A 15,473-nucleotide genomic window follows, 5' to 3' on the forward strand; every position below is an offset into this window, starting at 1 on the left:
ATGCTGTTAATTAAATTATACAAACAGATGGTACGGGAGAATTGTGACTGGGTATCTTTCTTGCTGCGTACCATGGAACTATTATAAAGTTAAGCATAGCCTATACGACTTGCAAATACATTTTCTCTTGTTTATTATTTTTTCGCTGAGATGTTCCACTGGACCTATTTAGGTTCCACTTAAGAGTTCACGTTACAACCGTTCGCCGTTGCTCCATGTTTAAATCAGTGCCTTGTTCGTGACCAGTCTCAAATTCACTAACTGAAATAGTGCCCCCTAGTGATTTTTTTTTTTTTTTACTCAGTATTAATACTTTTGCTGTTTTCGCTAGAATTTTTGTATTTCTCTGATTGCTTCGACAGTGCAACATTAAAAGTTACTAACAGCGACTTCACACAAAGCTCTGGCTTAGGGCCCGCCACTGCCCTTGGGCCCCTGGGCATGTGCCCGGTGTGCCCGTGCGATAATCCACCCTTGCCTGTAAACAATGCAACGTGTGCGAACTCCTGTACCCGTCTGTCTGTGAGAGTTACAGGCCCAGTAAGAGCCAAAATAAGATTTGGAGAACTATGAAGGCTGGGACCCAAAGGTATGACCTTAACAGATGTAATGTGAGGAATAACGAAGTGACCACATCTAAGGGCAAAAAATGTACCTCAATAGACATAATGAAAAGCTACATGTGTGAAGCACATTAAGTTACACCAATCACAGGAGCACTAACAACAGTCTTTTTATTCAAAAAAACAATTAAAAAAGAACAACTACAAAAAATAGATTGTAAACTATTAACATAAAAGATAAATCAATAAAGAGTAGAACAAACAAAGTCTCAACCGGGGGGGGAACACACTGACGCCTTCCTCAGTGTGGTGGACGCCACTCCTGCTTCACGCTCTGTCGCCCGACATTGCCGTCACCGCCGCCATAGCTGCCAAGCGCCGCCATTATGCTGCATCATCAGACTACATTGGAGTCGTGTGGCTCAGGCGTCACGGGGAGGGGGAGAGGTGTTTGACTCAAAAGAGGCAAACACCTTCAGGTTTCTCCTGTCCATCATCTCCACACAGAACAGTTCATATCAGTATGTAATCTGAATGAGAATTGGAATGGTTTCCACGTTTCTTCCTCATCCCCGCCGTCATGGGATTTGCGCTGTGTTGATGCTGCCATCTGCTCCCAACCTTCCATCCCAATGACCTCTGGGAGAGAAACGCTGTCCTTGAAGGACTGTAACTGGCACCATGCTGCTGCCTGAATTGTGTCTTTCAGGACAACATAACAGACTCGGCATCCGAGTCTGTTTTATATGCAGATCGCATTCATGAGGTCATTTGCATTGACCATTTATGGTTAAAAAGGGGCGTGTAGAGGGCGGAACGTGAAGCTGATTCAGCTGCGCACAATTGTAGTCAGTAGGCCTATGTGATTTATAAAGCAAAGATTGCGTACAGGTGTGCGTACGCAGTGTTTTATAAATCCGAATATTTTTTGGCGCACGCAAAACTTGGCTTCTGGGCGTACGCCATAGGCGTAGCGGCCATATACATTGGGGGGTACAAGTCCCCCCCAATGTTCAGATATGCCCAAAATGTCCCCCCCAATAAATCGCTGGGAATAGGGATATAGCAATTCAATATTTCTATGGGTAGTAGAACACTTAGGTTTTCCCTGAAGTACACTCCGTTCCCTGAACGCATCTCTGCACAAAGTGCGCGCCGCACACCCTAATAACTCAATCCGATTCCATCTACAGCTCTTACAGCCAATGAGAATAAGGCTGTTCGGGCTAGCTAGCCAATGGGATAGATCCATGATTTGATTCGTCCCCGCACGTGCGGCTCGGTGACGGTGACTTGTCACTCGATTGCATTGGTCATCAACCGTCTTTTTTACATGACCACGGAATCAAAAACATAAACAACAGCAAATGAGTGGCGTGTTACGATCGAAAACACAGGTAAGTTATGAAGCTTTTGATAGTGTCTCAAATTTTGTGGGTTGTTGTCGCTTCTCTAGCGAGCAGCATCATTAGCTATGTGTTACCTATGTAATAAGCCAGCTAGATGACGTTGGCCCCGGCCTCATTATGCCGACGTCTCAATGTTCCGAAATGTTCCCCATTAGATCTAAATGCATGGGCAGTTTGGTTTTAAATGTGCTGGGGACAGAGATGCATTCGGAAGTGCATTTTGTGTGTGTAAGTGCATCAGAATAAGGATGCACTAGTTTTTCTCTCTTTAGTGCAGTTAATGAAAGGTTCTGAAAGACGGCATACCCATGTAGCTAATACTAAGGAATAAAATGTATACAAAATCTGTCTGGCACGTTTTATGAAGAAAACGTTTCCAAAAAAGTATCGGACATATGACCCACTATGTTCTACTCCATGTATCCAATGTTGACAACGTGACATGACATGGCTAAGCTACCAACATAAACAAGAGGAGCTAGGAAAGGAAATTAACTGCGTGTTCAAGTTCAGAATGGGGCAAACGTGTGGCTACACTACACACAGCACTACAAAAATCGTCAAGATTGTATTTGGTGCTGCTTAGTGTGAGAAAGAGAGCGAGAGAGACAGAGAGAGAGGCCTGTGCCCTATACCACGAAGCTCGCTGAACATACCCAGGCTTTCTTGGGAAAACCTGGCTCGACAGAGCCGCAACTCGCAATCAGAGTTAAATGGTACCACGAAGCTCACTTTAGATTCAATTAGTTGAACCAGGTTTTCCGCTTTAGGTTCAGTGCGCGTTCAAGTGAAAGGGGCGTTTTTTGCGTCATTTTTCTCACCTTTACGATAGATCAAGCAGTCTATATGCGTATAAGTGAAAAGATTCTGCATATTGTCTGTAAAATAACTATGCCAAATGCAGAATTGTTCGCCATTAATCCAAATAGAATGATGATGATTTAAAAATGCATAAGCAACTTCCATCCTGCCTTATTCTATCATTTAGGGAATTCACTTTAAATACACCCTATTTAAGAAATGTATAGCATGTTTTCGACTGCTGAGAGGTAGCGGCTGTAGCGTAGTGGATTAGTATAAGACCCGAACGCCAGCGACCGGGGTTCAAATTCGCCGGTCTATCATCATGCATTTTACCCCCATAGATGTGGTGCCAGCACGGCCTTGAAAATATGGGTTCAAGTTCGAAATAAGCACAAAAATATAATTCCATAAGCTTTAGTGAATAAGTATTCCATATGCATGAGAATTAGGACTTTTTTAAGCTTCACATAAATTCGCGTCACTTGGGAGTCGAACCCCCCGCGCAGAAATTCAAGACTGACGCGCTACCTCCACTCTAGCACTCTGTCACTGAGACACAATACGCAACATTAATCATTGTCTACATAAGGTCCAAAAGGACGATCAAATAACGAACACCCTCTGATGAGAATCTGTATCTCTCATGAAGAACCCCAATTTCGTTGTTTGCACAATGACAATAAAGTCTGAAATCTGAATATCGTCAGACAATGCCAAGGGATCGGTTCTGTCCCGTAAAACCCTTGTCTCCGGAGAGACGCCTGTACGAGAAATGCGCCGGGGTCCACGAGAACACCCACAAATGGTGACGCCATTGTCAGAGGAGGGGCTAGGAAGCTGCGCACGCCGATTTAAGTAGCCGATCTCCGGCTAGACTAAGCCGAAAAACTGCTCCCGACCAGGTTTGGTTGCGAGCATAAGTCACCATGGTGATACAACGACGCTAAAAGAGATCGACTTTCGTGGTACAACTAAGCCAGGCTTGGAGCTCAACATACCTCGCTAACCCTCTAAGCGAGCTTCGTGGTACAGGGCCCTGATTCACAAATTAACAAATGCCAGTGACAGTAATGGTGTTGGCAAGCTGTAACAAATATGCATTAGCAACCTTTGCTGGTTTAAGTGAATTCACCATCCTCTTCAGGGTAACTAGGCTTGGAGGTTTGGAGAGGGAAAGAGAAGAGCAAATGATTGGGAGTAGGAGAAGGGAGTTAAGGATGATAGTAGAATCTCATGTTAGCCAGGCCTGCCTCAAAATTGGCTGTGTCGCACACACGCACTTGTGTATGTCACCATGGGTGAATCTTTCACATGCACTGTAGGCCTACGAAGTGCGCAACCATTCTCAGCACTCCATTTTAGGAACTATCAATGTTGTACATTGTAACAACAAGCCTGCGTGAAGTTTTAACTTGTCTCTCATGATGTTAGTGCTGCTTGTGTTATTTCACAGTCGTCATGAGCAAGAGGAAGCAAGAGGGTTGCAGAGACATTCGGCAATGTTTTGCCTCGTCTCAGAAAAGAAGCAAAGTAACTAAAGAGGGGTGAGAAAATGAGAAGTGTTAACTTATCAGTTGTAGCATTACAGTACAGTAGAGTTAATAGACTACAAAAAACTACCCACAGAATTATTGTCATTCAGATCAAAAGTGGTTTGTTGACTATCTGAGAAAGGAACAGTACTTGTTATCTGATAATATTTCTTCCCTGTGGCATGTCCACTTTGGTGGATGAAAGGATGAAAGCAGTTTGTGTCAATCTGTCAGGATCCTCGCATGGACTGTTGTTTTTGTCTCCCCCTACCTGTTGGAGTGTGATTGTTCTGGACTTTGTTTATGTTTGGAGCCATGTGTTGGTCATGTGTCCGGGGTTACACCCATGTCCTTATTTGGGCGACTTCCTGCCTTTTGTTTGTGCCCTCCATTTTCTCTGTCCACCTGTCCCTCATTTTGTATTGATTGGTGGAGTATTTAAACGCTGCCCTTTCTGCTCACTTTGTCAGATCGTCACGTTAGATACTGTTTGCTACCCGACTGCCACGTGAGTGCGACTAGCGTGAAGCTCTTTAAAGAGAGACAATAGTTTCTGTTCTTCCCGGTTTTGAACCCTGCCTGTTTGGATTAAGCCTTCTGCCTATCAGTTTTTGGATCTCCTGCCTGTAGCTGTCCGTCAGTATCTGTCTGCCTGCCTGCCCGTTTACGAACCCTGCCTGTACCTGGAATCTGATTTGCCCGCTGGACTGTATGGAAATAAACCCTTTTTGATCTGCTATTGATTCCCGTTCTGTGTCGTGACAGTACGATCTGACCAAGATGGAATCAGCAGATCAGGATCAGGTGAAAGCTGTGCTGGAGAGGCAAGGAGCGCTTCTCGGTCGACATCAAGCCCAGCTTCAGACAGTTGAAGATTCTCTGGGGGCCATCGCAACCAGCATCACAGACTTGGCGGCCCAGCTGCAGCAGGTCCAACTGGCCCTGGTGCGGCCACCCCAGCCTCAACTGGCGACACCGCCCGACCCCCCCGGTCCACCTGGTAACCTGTTCCGAGAACCTGTGCCAGCTCCTGCACTTTATGCCGGGGAACCTGGAACCTGCAGATCGTTCCTTTCACAATGTTCGCTGGTGTTCCAGCTGCAGCCCGCCACCTTTCCGTCGGATCGGTCCCGGGTTGCTTATGTCATTACCCTCCTGGCGGGCCGTGCAAGAGAGTGGGGAACTGCGGTTTGGGACTCCAACTCCCCAGTCTGTCTCAGCTATCAGGCATTCATAGATGAGATGAAGAAGGTCTTTGATCGCTCGGTGCACGGGAGAGAGGCCGCCCGAGCGATGTTGCAGATCCGTCAAGGCAGGAGGTCTGCTTCTGACTATGCAATAGACTTCCGCACCCTCGCCACCACCAGTGGATGGAATCCAGAGGCCCAGTATGATGCCTTCCTCTATGGACTCTCTGAGGCCATCAAGGATGAGGTCGCCACCCGTGAGCTGCCTTCCACCTTTGATGACCTCGTTGAGCTTGCCATCCGAGTGGACAAACGCCTGAAGCAGCGCACCGGGGAGCGAGAGTTCCGCCCTCCTCCGAGGTCACCCGCCTCGGAGGCCCCTCTCCCGTTCCTGCCAGCAGCGGCTTATCCCAGCCAACCAGAGCCCATGCAAGTGGACCGTACCCATCTGTCCCCAGCCGAGAGACAGAGAAGAAGGGACACCAATTCTTGCATGTATTGTGGTAAACCGGGCCATTACTCCGCCCAATGCCCGGCAAAAGGCAACGCTCACCCGTAGAAGGGGGATTACTGGTGAGCGTCACTCCTCTTCATCCCTCTTCTACCATCCGTACCCTTGTCCCTGCCACGCTCTTTACAGGAGCTCATTCCCACCCCGTGTCTGCACTTATTGACTCGGGAGCTGATGGCAATTTCATGAACACCTCCCTGGTCTCTGAGCTACACCTCGTCCCAGCCCAGCTGAAGACGCCTCTGGAGGCAAGAGCACTAACCGGAGCAAGGTTCTCCCAGATAACCCATGTCACGCCCCCGGTGAGTCTACTCATTTCTGGCAATCATCAAGAGAACCTAGTGTTCCATATGTTAGACTCACCAACTGCTCCCATCGTCCTCGGCCGGCCCTGGCTGGTAAAGCACAATCCACACATTGATTGGGCTAATAACACCATCCTAGGCTGCCTGAATAACTGTCTTAAGAATGCCCTTACTCCCCCGCCTGCAGTCTCACCAGCCACAGATGATTCCATGGATCTGTCTGAAGTACCACCTGAGTACCTGGATCTCAAGGCTGTGTTCAGTAAAGCCCATGCAACCTCCCTGCCACCGCACCGACCCTATGACCTGGCCATCGAGCTTCTACCTAGTACGTCACCTCCTAGGGGCCGTCTCTATTCCTTGTCTTCTCCCGAAACCGCAGCTATGAACAAGTACATCTGTGAGTCACTAGCTGCCGGTATTATCCGCCCCTCTTCCTCGCCTGCTGGTGCCGGATTTTTCTTCGTAGGGAAGAAGGACGGCACCCTGCGTCCTTGTATAGACTATAGGGGTCTAAACAACATCACTGTGAAGAACCGCTACCCTCTGCCTTTGATGTCCTCAGCTTTTGAGTTGTTGCAGGGGGCCAAGATTTTCAGCAAGTTGGATCTCCGCAGTGCTTACCATCTGGTCCGAGTAAGGGAGGGGGATGAATGGAAGACTGCATTTAATACTCCTTCAGGTCACTATGAGTATTTAGTCATGCCTTTTGGTCTCTCCAACTGCCCAGCTGTGTTCCAGGGTATGATTAATGATGTCCTGAGGGATATGCTTAACAAGTTTGTTTTTGTTTACATAGATGACATTTTAATTTTTTCTCCGTCGGTTTCCCAGCACTCCCAACATGTCCGTAGTGTCCTGCAGCGCCTTTTGGAGAACCAACTGTTCGTTAAAGCGGAGAAATGTGAATTTCACAAAGAGACTGTTTCCTTCCTGGGGTATGTCATCACAGCTGGAGGGGTCCAGATGGATGGTCCGAAGGTAAAAGCAGTCACCGACTGGGAACGTCCAACATCTAGGCGGGAACTACAAAGATTCCTGGGATTTGCTAACTTCTACCGGCGGTTCATCCACAACTACGGTTCTCTGGCTGCTCCCCTAACCGCTCTAACCTCCTCCAGGGTGAAGTTCACTTGGTCACCAGCTGCCGAGGCAGCGTTCAATGACCTGAAGAGTCGTTTCACATCGGCCCCGATCTTGAGCCAACCCGACCCTGACCGTCAGTTTATTGTTGAGGTGGATGCCTCAGATGTTGGGGTGGGGGCTATTCTTTCTCAGAAGTCTGGGGCAGATCAGAAGGTCCACCCCTGTGCATTCTACTCCCACAAACTCACTCCCACTGAGCGCAATTATGACATTGGCGACAGAGAGCTATTGGCAGTAAAATTGGCCCTAGAGGAGTGGCGTCATTGGCTGGAGGGAGCTAAGGAGCCATTTTTAGTTTGGACGGATCATAAGAATCTGGAGTATCTACGTTCGGCTAAACGCTTAAATCCCAGGCAATCTCGTTGGTCTCTGTTTTTCACCCGTTTTGACTTTTGTCTGTCCTTCCGACCAGGATCCAAGAATGGTAAACCGGATGCCCTGTCTCGTCAGTTCCCAGATTCGGATCCTGCTCCTGCACCTAGCACCGTCCTGTCCCCACAGTGCCTCATAGGAGCTGCTAGATGGGATATTGAGACCATTGTCCGCACAGCCCTGTCTGGTGAGTCCGGCCCCAGCACTTGCCCTCCTAACTGTCTTTTTGTACCACAATCCGTCCGCTCCCAGGTCCTGCAATGGGGTCACTCATCCAAACTGGCCTGTCACCCGGGTGTCAGACGTACCACTGCGTTAATCAAGCAACGCTTCTGGTGGCCTGCTATGGAGCGGAGTGTGCGTGAGTTTGTGGAAGCCTGTTCTGTATGTGCCCAGAATAAACCATCAAACCTACCACCTGCTGGCTTTCTACAACCCCTACCAGTACCCAGGAGACCCTGGTCCCACATTGCCCTGGACTTTGTCACTGGTTTGCCTCCTTCTCACGGTAACACTACAATCCTCACTATCGTGGATCGCTTTTCCAAATCTGTGCACTTGGTCCCCTTACCCAAGTTACCCTCTGCCAAGGAGACAGCGGACTTACTCGTGCAGCATGTCTTCAGGCTACACGGGCTCCCAGTGGATGTGGTCTCAGACAGAGGTCCCCAGTTCACCTCTAATTTTTGGCGTGCTTTTTGCAACCTTCTCGGTGCTAAGGTCAGTCTGTCCTCAGGCTTTCATCCCCAGTCAAATGGCCAGTCGGAGCGAGCCAACCAGCAGATGGAGACAGCGTTGCGGTGCCTGACGTCATAGGACCCTACAGCCTGGAGTCTTCAGCTGCCATGGGTGGAGTACTCCATGAACTCCTTGCCATCTGCGTCTACTAGTCTGTCTCCGTTCCAGTGCTGCCTCGGCTACCAGCCTCCATTGTTCCTGACCCAGGAGGAGGAGGTTGGGGTTCCCTCAGCACAGACATTCATCCGACGCTGTCGCAGAACGTGGAGGCGGACCCGGGCTGCCATTCTTCGCTCGCAGACCAGCATGAGGAGTCAGGCAGACCGTCGCCGCATCAAGGCTCCCCACTACACCCAGGGGCAGCGGGTGTGGCTGTCCACGCGTGACCTTCCTCTGAAGGTGACTTCCCCAAAATTGAATCCACGCTTCATCGGCCCCTACACCATCTCCCAGGTGGTCAACCCCTCTGCGGTTCGCTTGAACCTCCCTCCTGCCCTCCGCCGCATCCACCCCACCTTCCATGTGTCCCGTGTCAAGCCCTTCCGGTGTTGCCGTCCGGGTTCCAACTCCGGCCCCAAACCCCCACCACCCCCCAGACTCGTTGATGGGTCTGAGGTTTACACAGTTCGCCGCCTGCTCGACGTCCGCCGTCGGGGTCGGGGCCACCAGTATCTGGTGGACTGGGAGGGCTACGGCCCCGAGGAGAGGAGCTGGGTCCCTGCCCGGAAAATTGTTGACTCCTCGCTCATCGAAGACTTTCACCGTCAGCATCCCGCTCCTACCTCGGTCAACGCCAGGAGGCGTTGGTAGAGGAGGGTGTACTGTCAGGATCCTCGCATGGACTGTTGTTTTTGTCTCCCCCTACCTGTTGGAGTGTGATTGTTCTGGACTTTGTTTATGTTTGGAGCCATGTGTTGGTCATGTGTCCGGGGTTACACCCATGTCCTTATTTGGGCGACTTCCTGCCTTTTGTTTGTGCCCTCCATTTTCTCTGTCCACCTGTCCCTCATTTTGTATTGATTGGTGGAGTATTTAAACGCTGCCCTTTCTGCTCACTTTGTCAGATCGTCACGTTAGATACTGTTTGCTACCCGACTGCCACGTGAGTGCGACTAGCGTGAAGCTCTTTAAAGAGAGACAATAGTTTCTGTTCTTCCCGGTTTTGAACCCTGCCTGTTTGGATTAAGCCTTCTGCCTATCAGTTTTTGGATCTCCTGCCTGTAGCTGTCCGTCAGTATCTGTCTGCCTGCCTGCCCGTTTACGAACCCTGCCTGTACCTGGAATCTGATTTGCCCGCTGGACTGTATGGAAATAAACCCTTTTTGATCTGCTATTGATTCCCGTTCTGTGTCGTGACACAATCTGGTAGTGACATAGAGGTGAGTAGCCTAAGAGAGGAGTTCTGGAAACCAATAGAGCCTTGGCTTTTCCTATGTTCAATGCAATTTATAAGTTACTTGGGATAAAAGCGTAAATATTAATGGTTTAAACCGAATTGTGACATTAGAGCAGAATCCTGTTGGCAGTGGCACTGATGTCTATAGTGTGTTTCAGTTGTCTACTGGTAAATAGTTTGCTGATATCTGTGATATTATTCCTTCCATGTTTCCTCTGTTGTGTTCAGAGTAGAGCTAGTGAGCCAGCGGGGGAGACAGAAAGTTTGGAGGATGAAAGCACAGGGAGAGTTTGTCAATCTAGTGGTGGCATATAGGTGAGTCGCTTAAGAGGAGTAAATATGAAAGGTTAAGACCGAATCATGTCATTCACGCAGAATCCTGTTAACACACATGTATATAGTGTAGAGTTGTCAAATAAGATTATACTCAGATACTAATCGATCAAAATTAAAAAAAATAATATCGGATTAGATACTTATGTGCAACATTATCGATACTAAAATCGCTGTCTTCATCTCTTTTTTTCTCGCCTCCTTCAGTTGACACACAACTCTACACAGCAGCGTTGCAGTTGCTAATATAGCAATATAATAATTATTAAGTCAAGTTTCATTCAAGGTTACAAAACATTGTATAATGTATGTATTCATAGATTAATCCATAACTACCGTAATCAGAAAACATTTAGGTTATGTCCTTGACATGTCTAATTCTTTAACAGTGCATCATTCAATACGGCTAATGGTTTCACCATGAGATTAGCTCAGTGTGCTCTCTCGTGAAACTATCGTGAAACTATCTATGTACTTATTAAACAAGTGGATGAAAATATCAGAAATTCTATATTTTCTGAGGGGTAACAAAAGTTTTGGGGTGACTTCTATTTAGGTCCATGAGAAAGATGCACCTGGGTGGGTTTTACTCAGCATTGGCAAATGTGATGGTTATGCAATAAAAAATGTAATGGAAGTAAGAACTGGCTGGATTTTGTGTCCTTGTTGTGGTGGTGCAGGTGTTTGTTTGTGTGTGTTTTGTAAAAAAGACAAAACATCAATGAATGTAATGTGGAAAAAAAAAAGGACTGGATTGGTTGAAATATTGAGCACAAAATGTCATATTTAATTTAAAAAGTAAAGGAAAACAGAGCTCTGAAGTATATGTGTGTCATCCTTTTCCTAATTTCAAGTCTTCCACACTCCCAGACTGCTTGGTCACATCCAGTATTAAAGTGTTTTAAACATCCATCCCTAAAAAGGTCTTCAAAATTAGGTGCAAGGTATTGAGATTTTGCTCTCAGAGTGCACCAGATTAATGCATGTTCAAGATCTTTGCCTCGGGGGGGGCGGACCCCAGGCCTTTGTCCCCCCCAATGTTGAAACCATGGCTACACCTCTGGCGTACGCACATTTTTAGTAACGATCCCACGTTTTATAAATGAGACCCCGGGGGTCTCATTTATAAAACTGTGCGTGGGATCGTAAATCACATACTGACTACAATTGTGCGCAGCTGAATCAGCTTCAGTTCCGCCCTCTACACGCCCCTTTTTAACCATAAATGGTCAATGCAAATTACCTCATGAATGCGATCTGCATATAAAACAGACTCAGATGCCGGTATTATGTTTTGTTGGAAACAATGGCAGAAGTACTGAGAAAATCAAAAAAGCGAAATTTCACGGAGGTTGAAGTGGAGACACTTGTGGGTGAGATGGAGGCCCGAAAGGTAGTTTTGTTCGGCGGTCACGGGATTGGGATCGCCAACAACAAAAAGCAGAGTGAGTGGCAACATGTTGCTGCAGCAGTGAACTCTGTCAGTAGCACGGAGCGCACTGTCCCATAATTAAAAAAAGAAGTGGTCTGACATAGAGTTACATATTTTTATCTAGCCTACCAATAAATCGTTATGGTCCCTAAATACCCTCTCCCTCCGATTCCTGCCATTTGCATGGTCCGCCAGAAGTGCCATATGGTGCAGCATTACCACGGCGCTCACCTCTGTATTTATAGGGTTACGGTAATAAGACTGACGAGAACGCCTAGGATAATCAGTTTGTAATTACCCACGTAAAATGTTCTTGAACATAACCCCTTTTTAATGGCTGATTTGTCATGAAAAGCATCAAGAGTAACGGACAACGATTGTGATGAGGAGTGTGGCTTGGTTTTTCACACTTGGGATTTAATTGACATTTGATTATGTGTTTACAGTCTCATCTCATCTCATTTTCGTCCGCTTATCCGGGGTCGGGTCGCGGGGGGGGCAGCTCAAGCAGGGGGCCCCAGACTTCCCCTTCCCGGGCCACATTGACCAGCTCTGACGGGGGGATCCCGAGGCGTTCCCAGGCCAGTGTTGAGATATAATCTCTCCACCTAGTCCTGGGTCTTCCCCGAGGTCTCCTCCCCACTGGACGTGCCTGAAACACCTCCCAAGGAAGGCGCCCAGTGGGCATCCTTACCAGATGCCCGAACCACCTCAGCTGACTCCTTTCTAAGTAAAGGAGCAGCGGCTCTAATCCGAGTTCCTCACGGATGGCTGAGCTTCTCACCCTATCCCTAAGGGAGACGCCAGCCACCCTTCTGAGAGAACTCATCTCGGCCGCTTGTACCCGCGATCTCGTCCTTTCGGTCATCACCCAGCCCTCATGAGTCATGACCATAGGTGAGGATAGGAACGAAGATCGACCGGTAGATCGAGAGCTTTGCCTTGCGGCTCAGCTCTCTTTTCGTTACAACGGTGCGGTAAAGCGAACGCAATACCGCCCCGGCTGCTCCGATTCTCCGGCCAATCTCACGCTCCATACCCTCACTCCCGAACAAGACCCCGAGGTAGCCTACTTGAACTCCTTCACTTGGGCTAAGGATTACAGGTGTTTACAGTGTCACATAAAAATATTATGTTATTGACACATGTTGGACAGATGCTTTATTCCATGCAGTCGCGCCGTTAGTGGACAGTATGGAGTGACGGGATTAAATATAGAGAATTTATTTTTATTTCTATTCTAAGGAGATATTTCTGGAGTTATAACTGAGAAATAACGCAGTGGATTTAAATTATTCAGATTAGGATTTAACGCATTATACGGGTTGAAATTAAATTTATGAAGGGCGATGATAAAACATAAGCGTTCCTCTCACTCTGCAATTTTTCGGTCTGACTTCAGTTCACCACCACACCGTCTGTGTCGCCAATTCTCCTTTTCCTCCAAACCATGCGTACGCAGGGGTGGACTGGGACAAAAATTCAGCCCTGGCATTTTCTGTCCAGACCAGCCCACTACATTATCAGCACTAGGGGTGGGACGAGACGAACGGGAAGAACCCTGTATGTACTTTATTAAAACAATTTAATCAAGTACATACATCCTGCTATTTGCACTGCAAATAGCAGTGCAAATTGCTATTTGTGTCTCTTGTGCTGCTGACAAGGAAGGTGTGAAACCTGAACAGGAAGTTAACGGACATCCTGTGGTCGCTGCATCTCCATCCCCCATATCTACATAGCTACAAAACGCTTGTTAAATATCACACTTGATCCAACGCTAATTTCTCTCTTGCAGTTTTTAGTCTGTGAATGGGAAAATGTTTTTGTGTAAGCCCAGCATTAGTTAAAACCAGACTCGGACAATAATAACAAAATATCCTGACAAATAATCTAAATAGAAACATATTACAGACAGTAGCAGCATTAGAGCTGAAACGCATTTGTTTCAACTGTGACTCAGTCATTGTGAAACCATAAATAGAGAATTTTTTTTTTTTATCTGTAGCTGCAAGAAAAAGTCTAAGACATGAATTACTTACTCGTGGGAGTCGCGGACTCCCACGATTCCGGCCCATGCCATGAGGTCCCGCCCACCCTGGTTTGTGTTGTGATTGACAGCACTGTCAGGGCTCTCTGAGCCTGTCAGCCCATGATTGATTGACAATGACAAACATAGACCAATAATGTGTCGATGCTGGCAACACACTGCTAGCCCTCTGTAGCCAATTGGCCGGCCTAATTGGAGGGAATTTAGAGAGAGAGAAAAAAACGAAACATAGCGGACCGGACCGGCCCACATTGTGTCAACGGCCCACCGGACGATGCCCGGTGTGCCAGATGGCCAGTCCACCCCTGTGCGTACGCATGGGTCAGAGTTTGCTTAGGGCTGCGCACATTTTCCCGTCAAGTTGGTTTTTTATAGATCACAACCTTGGATTGAAAAGTCACGTACGCAACTTTCAGCCCCGTTTTGTGCGTACGCAACGGTTATAAATGAGACCCCAGGGGTCTCATTTATAAAACTGTGCGTAGGATCGTTACTAAAAATGTGCGTACGCCCAGAAGCCAAGTTTTGCGTGCGCCAAAAAGTATTCAGATTTATAAAACACTGCGTACGCACACCTGTACGCAATCTTTGCTTTATAAATCACATACTGACTACAATTGTGTGCAGCTGAATCAGCTTCACGTTCCGCCCTCTACACGCCCCTTTTTAACCATAAATGGTCAATGCAAATGACCTCATGAATGCGATCTGCATATAAAACAGACTCAGATGCCGGTATTATGTCTTGTTGGAAACAATGGCAGAAGTACTGAGAAAATCAAAAAAGCGAAATTTCACGGAGGTTGAAGTGGAGACACTTGTGGGTGAGATGGAGGCCCGAAAGGTAGTTTTGTTCGGCGGTCACGGGATTGGGATCGCCAACAACAAAAAGCAGAGTGAGTGGCAACATGTTGCTGCAGCAGTGAACTCTGTCAGTAGCACGGAGCACACAGTCCCAGAATTAAAAAAGAAGTGGTCTGACATAGTTACATATTTTTATGTAGCCTACCAATAAATCGTTATGGTCCCTTTTTTTTTTTTTTTGTTTAATATGCTCTCCCTTATGCATAACCCTTTATTCACTTTATGTTTTTTTTATCTGATTTTATGTATTTTAATTTTTAGATCTTTTGTCTTGTCTTCCTTTTATTATGGAAAACACTTCATTGTATTTGTGTAAAGCACTTTGGGTTGCCATTGGCATGAAATGTGCTATATAAATAAAAGTACCTTACCTTTACCTTAAATACCCTCTCCCTCTGAATCCTGCATGGTCCGCCAGAAGTGCCATATGGTGCAGCATTACCACGGCGCTCACCTCTGTATTTATAGGGTTACGGTAATAAGACTGACGAGAACGCCTTGGATAATCAGTTTGTAATTACCCACGTAAAATGTTCTTGAACATAACCCCTTTTTAATGCCTGATTTGTCATGAAAAGCATCAAGAGTAACGGACAACGATTGTGATGAGTGTGGCTTGGTTTTTCACACTTGGGATTTAATTGACATTTGATCATGTGTTTAGTGTCACATAAAAATATTATGTTATTGACACATGTTGGACAGATGCTTTATTCCATGCAGTCGCGCCGTCAGTGGACAGTATGGAGTGACGGGATTAAATACAGAGAATTTCTTTTTATTTCTATTCTAAGGAGATATTTCTGGAGTTATAACTGAGAAATAACGCAG

Source organism: Gadus morhua, chromosome 7, assembly GCF_902167405.1.
Source record: "Gadus morhua chromosome 7, gadMor3.0, whole genome shotgun sequence".
In the NCBI taxonomy this organism is placed as follows: domain Eukaryota; kingdom Metazoa; phylum Chordata; class Actinopteri; order Gadiformes; family Gadidae; genus Gadus; species Gadus morhua.